This window comes from Narcine bancroftii, chromosome 2, assembly GCF_036971445.1.
Source record: "Narcine bancroftii isolate sNarBan1 chromosome 2, sNarBan1.hap1, whole genome shotgun sequence".
Lineage (NCBI taxonomy): Eukaryota > Metazoa > Chordata > Chondrichthyes > Torpediniformes > Narcinidae > Narcine > Narcine bancroftii.
The window spans coordinates 117,076,020-117,084,758 of NC_091470.1; the positions used below are offsets into that span (position 1 = coordinate 117,076,020).

General features: G+C 49.9%; 1 protein-coding gene across 6 annotated transcripts in view; it reads left to right on the forward strand.

Moving 5' to 3' along the window:
* smoc1 (SPARC related modular calcium binding 1) overlaps positions 1 to 8,739 on the forward strand; it is a 268,502-nt gene that overhangs the window by 165,034 nt on the left and 94,729 nt on the right. The window lies entirely within an intron of this gene.

The window sequence follows — 8,739 nt, forward strand, 5'->3', positions numbered from 1 at the left end:
TTTCCCCTTTGACAAAGTTGGTTTATTCAGTGATGAGAATAAATCACATTAATACAATATTACGGTAATTCAGTTAAAAACTGCTCACAAAAAACATACCTGGTGTAGGTTAATGGGGTGTAAATTGGGTGGTGCAGACTCATGGGGCTGAATTGGCCTGTTACTGTCCTATATGTCTAAATTTAAAGAATTATGTTAAAGTTTAAACCATGGGCAGCACGGTTAGTGCCAAGCTGTTACAGCATCAGCCATCGGGGCTGGGTTTAAATCTTGTGCTGTCTGTAAGGAGTTTGTACGCTCTCCCTGAGTCTGCATCGGTTTCCCCCGGGGGTTCCGGTTGCCTCCCACCCACCAAAATCTACCGGGGTCTGTAGGTTAATTGGGTGGAATTGGACGGCGCGGGCTTGTGGACTGAAAGACCTGTTACCGTGCTGTATGACAAAATAACAACCATCACTATTCAGCACACACCCGAGTGCCTGTGTGCCCACCGGTGCCAGAAGTGACCCCTCCTACCCGTGGGTACCACATGCTTATTGTCCAGGGATACACAGGCGCAGATCTAACCCTGGAGAATTGGCAGGCAGTCAGTCTTGGCTCAACCCTTGACTGCCCACTGCCAAGACCCAGGAAAAGCCTACATGGACAGGGCCAGGAGTAAATTGACCATGAGATTCCCCTGAGCCACACATCCCCCTCCTCATCGGGTGTCCAAAGATCTGGAACTGGAGGAGCAGCTCTTTCGGAAATTCAGATAGAGCCTGCAAACTTTCTCTTCCCTCCTGAAGGAGTCAGCGCACCCAGATTGTTGATAGTTCGAGACCTCTTGAATGCTGTTCTAACTGTAAACTCCAATCAAAGATTACGCCATGCCCGTTTGAAAAAGAAACATATTTTATACACAAGGTGCTAAGCAAGAAAGTCTGCAGATGCTGGGGTCGAGTGCAGTTCACAAGCATGCTGGAGAAACACAGCAAGTCATGCAGCTTCCATAGGAAATAAAGGGTGTGCAGCGTTTCGGGTCTGGGCACTCGTCAGGAATAAGGCAAAAACAGGCATATTCACATTGTCACAGGGCTGAATTGTTTGGGCTGTGTGTTTGATACTAATGGGTGACTAGTATTAACATGCCAACAACTGATCACCTCCTTCTCGTGGGAAGTCATTTCTATTTAGCTTTTTATAAAGTGAGTGGAAGAGAGTTTATTGGCCAGTACATAAGCAGAGTACAGTTAAACTAAAATTCTTACTTGCTGCAGTCACACAGGTATGTAATGTATACAAACAGTAGTTCAAAATTCAATTACCACATGGTGTCAATAGGGGGAAATAATAAATGTAAATATTCACAGTCACAGATGGTGAAATGAAAGTAGCAGGTTCAATGGTGTTTCAATGGTGCAGACATAACCTTTAGAGGCCCTGGGTAGTTTATGGTCAGGAATAGGGTTTTATGAATATACATAGATGAATTTAGCATCTCCTCGGTCGGCACCAGTATAGGTTTTAGCGGGGGGCATTAGGGTAACCGCAGGGGGCACAATGTGACCTTCGAAAAACAGTTCCGCAGAGAAAGGGCGTAGTGCTCCAAACTGTCCACCATGAACCTCTTCCGTGTGGTGGCACCGTTACCTATCCCTCCCTCTGTCATACCAGACAAATGCGGTCCTTATATTCGTGGATGGCATTGAGAGTAGTGACACTAGATGCTAATGGCGCCGGCCCCGAGTGGCGCCGGCCCCGAGTGGCGCCGGCCCCGAGTGGCGCCGGCCCCGAGTGGCGCCGGCCCCGAGTGGCGCCGGCCCCGAGTGGCGCCGGCCCCGAGTGGCGCCGGCCCCGAGTGGCGCCGGCCCCGAGTGGCGCCGGCCCCGAGTGGCGCCGGCCCCGAGTGGCGCCGGCCCCGAGTGGCGCCGGCCCCGAGTGGCGCCGGCCCCGAGTGGCGCCGGCCCCGAGTGGCGCCGGCCCCGAGTGGCGCCGGCCCCGAGTGGCGCCGGCCCCGAGTGGCGCCGGCCCCGAGTGGCGCCGGCCCCGAGTGGCGCCGGCCCCGAGTGGCGCCGGCCCCGAGTGGCGCCGGCCCCGAGTGGCGCCGGCCCCGAGTGGCGCCGGCCCCGAGTGGCGCCGGCCCCGAGTGGCGCCGGCCCCGAGTGGCGCCGGCCCCGAGTGGCGCCGGCCCCGAGTGGCGCCGGCCCCGAGTGGCGCCGGCCCCGAGTGGCGCCGGCCCCGAGTGGCGCCGGCCCCGAGTGGCGCCGGCCCCGAGTGGCGCCGGCCCCGAGTGGCGCCGGCCCCGAGTGGCGCCGGCCCCGAGTGGCGCCGGCCCCGAGTGGCGCCGGCCCCGAGTGGCGCCGGCCCCGAGTGGCGCCGGCCCCGAGTGGCGCCGGCCCCGAGTGGCGCCGGCCCCGAGTGGCGCCGGCCCCGAGTGGCGCCGGCCCCGAGTGGCGCCGGCCCCGAGTGGCGCCGGCCCCGAGTGGCGCCGGCCCCGAGTGGCGCCGGCCCCGAGTGGCGCCGGCCCCGAGTGGCGCCGGCCCCGAGTGGCGCCGGCCCCGAGTGGCGCCGGCCCCGAGTGGCGCCGGCCCCGAGTGGCGCCGGCCCCGAGTGGCGCCGGCCCCGAGTGGCGCCGGCCCCGAGTGGCGCCGGCCCCGAGTGGCGCCGGCCCCGAGTGGCGCCGGCCCCGAGTGGCACCCGCCACCTCTGACGCAAGACACAAATGGCATTGGATGCTAGGGTTGTAATATGTTTATAACGTAAGACACAATCACGCTAGATTATAGTGACACTAGTTGCTTGTGACATAAGTCGCTATTTAAAACATAATCATCACCCATCAGATTACAAATGTGGGCTGAACCACAGGTGTTGGTTGCTTGCCATGCTATCCATATAAAGTTTTCATCACATTTGGGATTTCCGTGAAAAAAGACGTGTCTCCCTGTGTGAATGTGTGTTCCATAATTGTGACTGTGTTCATTCACTTCACCTATGCTTTTTAATACATGCTTCCTTCTGTGCCTTTCTTTATGCAATTTATTAATGGAGGTGTTTTGAGACTGTCTTGTCAGATGGACAGAATCTGGATGGCATGGTTAACATAACAGTTAGCATAATGCTATTGCACCCCCACTGACCCAGGTTTGAATCCGCCACTGTCTCCCTGTGTCTGTGTTTCCTCCGGTTTCTCCCCTTTCAAAGACTTACGGGGTCGGTAGATAAATTGGTCACATGGGTGTCATTGTACAGTAGGGACTCGTAGGCTGTAAGGGCCTGTTACTGCTCTGTGTCTCTAAATACAAGAAAATTAAATTCAACATTTAAAAGTCTGTTATGAACACACTGTTGCGTGCCTTGAGGTTCTAGCTCGGAAATAAGACACACACAACAGGGAGTGCGGCTGACCGATTTAAATGAACTGGGTGCTCTCTTTTATATGGTCAGGTAGACCCTGGCTATCATGTGATCGATGGGTGTAACCATGCCCCTTCAGGCTCTGACTGATGGGATTGGCCCTTTCACAATCCGTCGCCGGTGATTAGCCAGCAGAGCCCATTTTGCAGTGGCCTATGGGAACAGGCTGCTGACACCTTGTTCAGCCAGCTCGATTGCCGTGTTCAAACAGTGAGTTCTGTGTCGGCCTGCGGCAATGGCTGTTGGCTGCTACAATACTTCCCACATCAGTAATGCAGTTTATGGTTATGTTAAATCCAAATGGTGGCTGGCAGTAGAGTAGATTGCAGCGCTGCGTCATAACACGGCAAGGAGCTCAATGTTTTGATTGTTTCAAACTAAACCTCAGCCACTCAAACAAAGTTGAGCATTGAGACCATGTGCTTTGTGGAATTGCTTTGCTATTTGGTATTGTTACAGACAGCAGCTGGAAGGTCAGGGAGGAAGATGTTGCTTTACCAAGGTTCTTTTATGAAATAGGTTAACTGGAGCCTCAGCAGCAATGGGATTTGGAACATTGTTCCTTCACCTCTGGGTGCTCGATTTGACTTTGTCCCAGACTGGAAAACCTTCTCTTGTGACTGACAGTGAAATGATTTTGCACTGGTTGGGTAATTTCCCCGATTGCACCGCAACTGCCAGTAATTCAACCCAAATTGGCACCAAGCCTATTTAAAGCAGAGATCTGTTGCGATCAATGGAAAGAGGCTCCAGGGATCAGGGCAGCTTGACACAGTTGTTGATAAAGACTCTCTCTCTGGAGGAACTCAGGGGGTCGAGAAGCATCAGTGGGAGAGAGAGAGGTCGACTTTACAGGTCAGAACCCTTCATGAAGACTTAACAATGGTAGCCGGCCAAAAAGAAGAAGAATATTTTTCTTCTCCCACTGACACTGCTTGACCCGGTGAGTTCCTCCATCAGAGTATGTTTTGATTCATATTCCAGCATCTGCCATCTCCTGTGCACCCCCAGTCTTGAGGGGGTTGTTCTTGGTGGAACAAAGAGAAATCCTTGAGCGTAAATATCTCAGCTGTTGGGTGGAGCGAGCTACAAGGTCTTTGGGTTGAGTACGCTCTGTACATCAGGCCTGCTTGAAGTCAACATGAAATTTCACAATGGGGAAAACACCCTTGTGCACCTGGAAGGTGATGGTTTAGATCTCAGGCCAGCGTTGGGGACTTTGTACAGGGCGACCCAGTTAGCGCAATGCTTTTACAGCACCAGTGACTTGGGTTTGAATCTGCTGCTGTTGGTAATGAGTTGTGCATTCTATAACTAGGAGACATAGCCTCAAGATACAGGCTCAAGGAACTGATTTTCCCAGAAGGTCTTGCCCATTGAAACAGTGGGGGAGACCTCAGTGGAAATACTTAAGAGAATGTTGGATAAATTTTTACAAAATAGGGGAATTTAGGGATATGGTGAAAAGGCAGGTGGGTGGAGATGAGCTCATATCAGATCAATCATTGAAAGGTGGAGTAGGCTCGACGGGCCAGATGGCCAACTCTTGCTCCCATTTCTTATTTCTGCCTGTGACTGTGTGGGTTTCGTCCGGGGGCTCCTATTTCCTCCCACCCTTCAAAAATGTACGTGGGTTGATAGGCTAACTGGTTTATTTGGGCAGCACGGCCTCATTACCCTGCGGTATCTCTAGTTTTTAAAAATGAACTTGAAGAGGAATAACATGACGGAAAGATTAAATAGATTAAATAGTCACATTTTACAGCAAAGAACCAAATTATTGGCGGCAGCATCTCTTGTGGTAGCAGCTTAGATGGACATTATGGATAAAGGACTACACACTCAAATGTGTAATTCAGTTATCCAACAACTTCTTCCCTTTCACGTTCCACGGCATTGGGAGTTACACCTTTAACTCTTTGAGTTCAATGGGCCTCTTGCAGGGATGCAGAAGGTCTTGATGGAGAACTATCAGGCCGAGTGCAGCATGCTTGGACATGCAGTGCTGCCATGAAGATTGACCTCTGGTTTCTAGAGGTTCACTGGCTGCAGGCATATCTGCTCATCTCTCGAGAAAGGGTCAAAACTCCAACAGTTCTTTCTCTCTCGCTTACGCCGCAAGACCCAACTCCGGCAGATTGTGTTTAGCTTCAGATTCCAGTGTCTGCAGAGTCTTGCGTGTCTCCCGATAATCACAGGAGCGTACTGACTGATTTGGGCCTCCAATGCATCACGAAGATAGCTTTACTTTTCCGGCAAGATACAGCCCGATAACTATGTAATGTCTGCTGTATGAATAAGGTTGCATTCTCTGCAATGAGCTCACTCTTTAAAAAGACACTATCCCTTTTGTTGGTTTTCAATGGCTAAATTTAAACAGAATATACAAAGGAAATTTAAATTTCCATTGATTTCAGAATCATCTTGAACATATTCCAAAACTATGCATGATGTCAAGGTATTTGCAATGAATTCAGGTTGGCTAAAAATTTGATTTAACAACAAATTAACCTCCTCTGCTTTGGTACTTGTTCACCAGTGTATTTGTGTAAAATGGTCAAAGGTGATTGGCAGGGCCTGGCATTGGTGATGGAATTCCCCTTTGAGCTGGACAAATGAGTCTTCGTTCACAAAGCAGGACTGGTGTGTTGAGGTAGGCTACAGTTTGGAATCAGCAAATTGATGAACTTGGACTGCAGGCACAACTTTCATGAATAGAATGGAAGGGCAGGTGATTATTTTTTTAGATTTATACATACTGCACAGCAACAGGCCCATGGGCCTGTGCCGCCCAATTTACACCCAATTAATCTAGACCCCTGGTACATTTCAAATGGTAGGATGAAACTAGAGCCCCCAGGGAAAACCCACACAGTCACAGGGAGAGCGTACAAACTCCTTACAAACAGTGTGGGATTCAAAAACCTGGTCCCAATCGCTGGTGCTGTAAAGGCGTGGTGCTAACCGCTACGCCAACTGTGCCAGTGAGTGAAAGGTTAGAGCTTGAAAGGAAAAGGTCAGGGCAGAGTGATACAGGTAGGGATACAAGATGGCAGATGCCTACATTTTGATGATTTCTGTGTCAGTCGGTACAATATGCAGAGCCACAGAAATTCTTCCTCTCGCAAGCAAACATTTTGGTGCATCTCCACATTGCATGCAACAACAAACTCCTGGCCTTTATGATCTTTAATAGCAGGTTCTCAGAGCAAGATTGGTGTTCTCTGTGTGAAATCTGCTGTGTCAATTTCAGAGCATTCCCATGACTTCCATAACCGCTCAGCCTCCTGACAATTCCAGCTGTGAACCTGAGCTCCAGGTGTCTAAGTAACCTCTCTGGGCCATTTACCCACAGTCCTCAATTTCCTGGTCTTTCAAAAATGTATCTATTTCCTCTTTAAATACCCACAAAGATCCAACCTCCAGAACCCTTTGGGGTAGAGAATTACAGAAATTCACTTCACTCTGAAAGAAGTTCCATTGGATCTTGGTTTTAAATGACCAGCTACTAATTTTGTAACCATACCCTCTCATAAGACCATCAGACTTAGGAACAGTCCGCCCTACCACTCAATCATGAGCTGATCCATTTTCCCTCTCAGCCCCACTGCGTAGCCTTCTCCCCATAACCTTTGGTTAATCTGGTTAATCAAGATCCTGGATAAATTCATAGGATACATTTGGAATATTTTTCTGGGACAAAACTTTAGAACTGACATTGGAATAAGTTTGAAAATCTATTTTCTCAGAAGGCATAAAATTACAATTGAATTTGGAAGACTAGATGGCACTGTTAGTCCAGCGCTGACACATTCAAATCCAGTGCTGTCTAGAAGGACATTCTCCCCATGGCCAAGTGGGTTTCCTCCGGGTGTTCTGGTTTCCTCCCACTTTCCAAAATGTGCATAGTGAGTAGGTGAATTTGACCACATGGGTGTATTTGGGAAGTGCAAACCTGTGGGCCAGCAGGACCTGTAACAGTGCTCTATCTCTACAAAAAGCCCTGCCTTACTCCTCCCTTCCCTGCTTCCGCACTAACTTTCAGTCCCGATGAAGAGTTTCTCCTTGGAATACCAACAATTTGACCCGCTGAGATCCGCCAGCAGATTGTGTGTGGGTTGAATGGGAAGTTCTGGCAGGAACATTGAAAGCAGAATTATACCCGTTGGTAGAGAAGATGCTTGAAAAATTAATTAAAGGATGCAGTGAAAGAGGGAAGAAGTTGAGAGGAAAACCTTTTCAAAGAGCTTGTGTGGTCTTAATGGACCAAGAGGCCTCTTGTGGTCAAAGCTGGTATCTTTCTGTGAATTGAATGTCTCCTGTGTCCTCTCGCTGTATTCCCTCACAGTCCATTTCCGTGTTTGCTGCACTTGTATCTCATACATGTCAAAATATTCCCCTGTCCTGATGACCTAGCTGGAGGAGAAATCCATCTGTAAGTGTATCGGGTGCTGGTAGGACACTCACCTCCCAACCTGGGATGCAGGGATCAGAGATAAAGCGTTGCTCTGCAGGATCCTACTGCTTGGTCATGATGCCAACTTCTCCGTTCAGGCTTTAAACAGCTTATAAGAGGAGCGGATGTCTTTTTTTTAAACATCCGGTAACCATTAAGGTCTGTGCCCAAGATGGCAACACCTGTCCTAGAGACCAGAACACAAGGGGTTGCAGTGAACTACCAGAAATGGGAGATGACCCTATAAGAAGGTAACCATGGCAGTAGACCAGCAAGGGGCTCAGTGATTGAAGGACTTGCACAGGCTGCGGGCAACCAGTCGGTGGGCTGCTGGAGACTAGCTCATGGGAACCAGGCATTGGGACCAGGTACCGAGGGCAAGAAGTGCTCTTAAGGGCCTTAGGCGCCAATCGTATTGGAGATTTGAATCTGGAGCTTAGGTGCCAATGGATCGAACTAGAAGCTGTGAGGCTGCGAGAGCGCTGGAAGGGACTTTCCTTTGCTTCTCTTTCTCTTACTGTTGGGGGTGCTGGGCAATGTTAATGGTGACTTTGTTTGCTTTTATGGCAAGCAAACTTTGATGTATTTCATGTAGATTACATTTTTTTTCATTATTACATGACAATAAAGGAATCTTGAATATAGCTAGTAGGTGAGAACTTAGTTCAGGTTACAGTCAGATTCCAGCAAGGTTGAAAGTCAACTCTCATGTCTAATTTAGCCTTGGCCTGACTCTGCAGATGCATCAATGGGCTTGACTCTGAGATGCCTTGGTAACCTCTCTCCAGTGAGCCCCTCAGCTCTGGCCTGAAATAAATCAAACCAGGCTTTGCACCTGCTTCAGCCCAAAGGATCGTAGCCTTTTCAACGTTGATGGCAAGGAG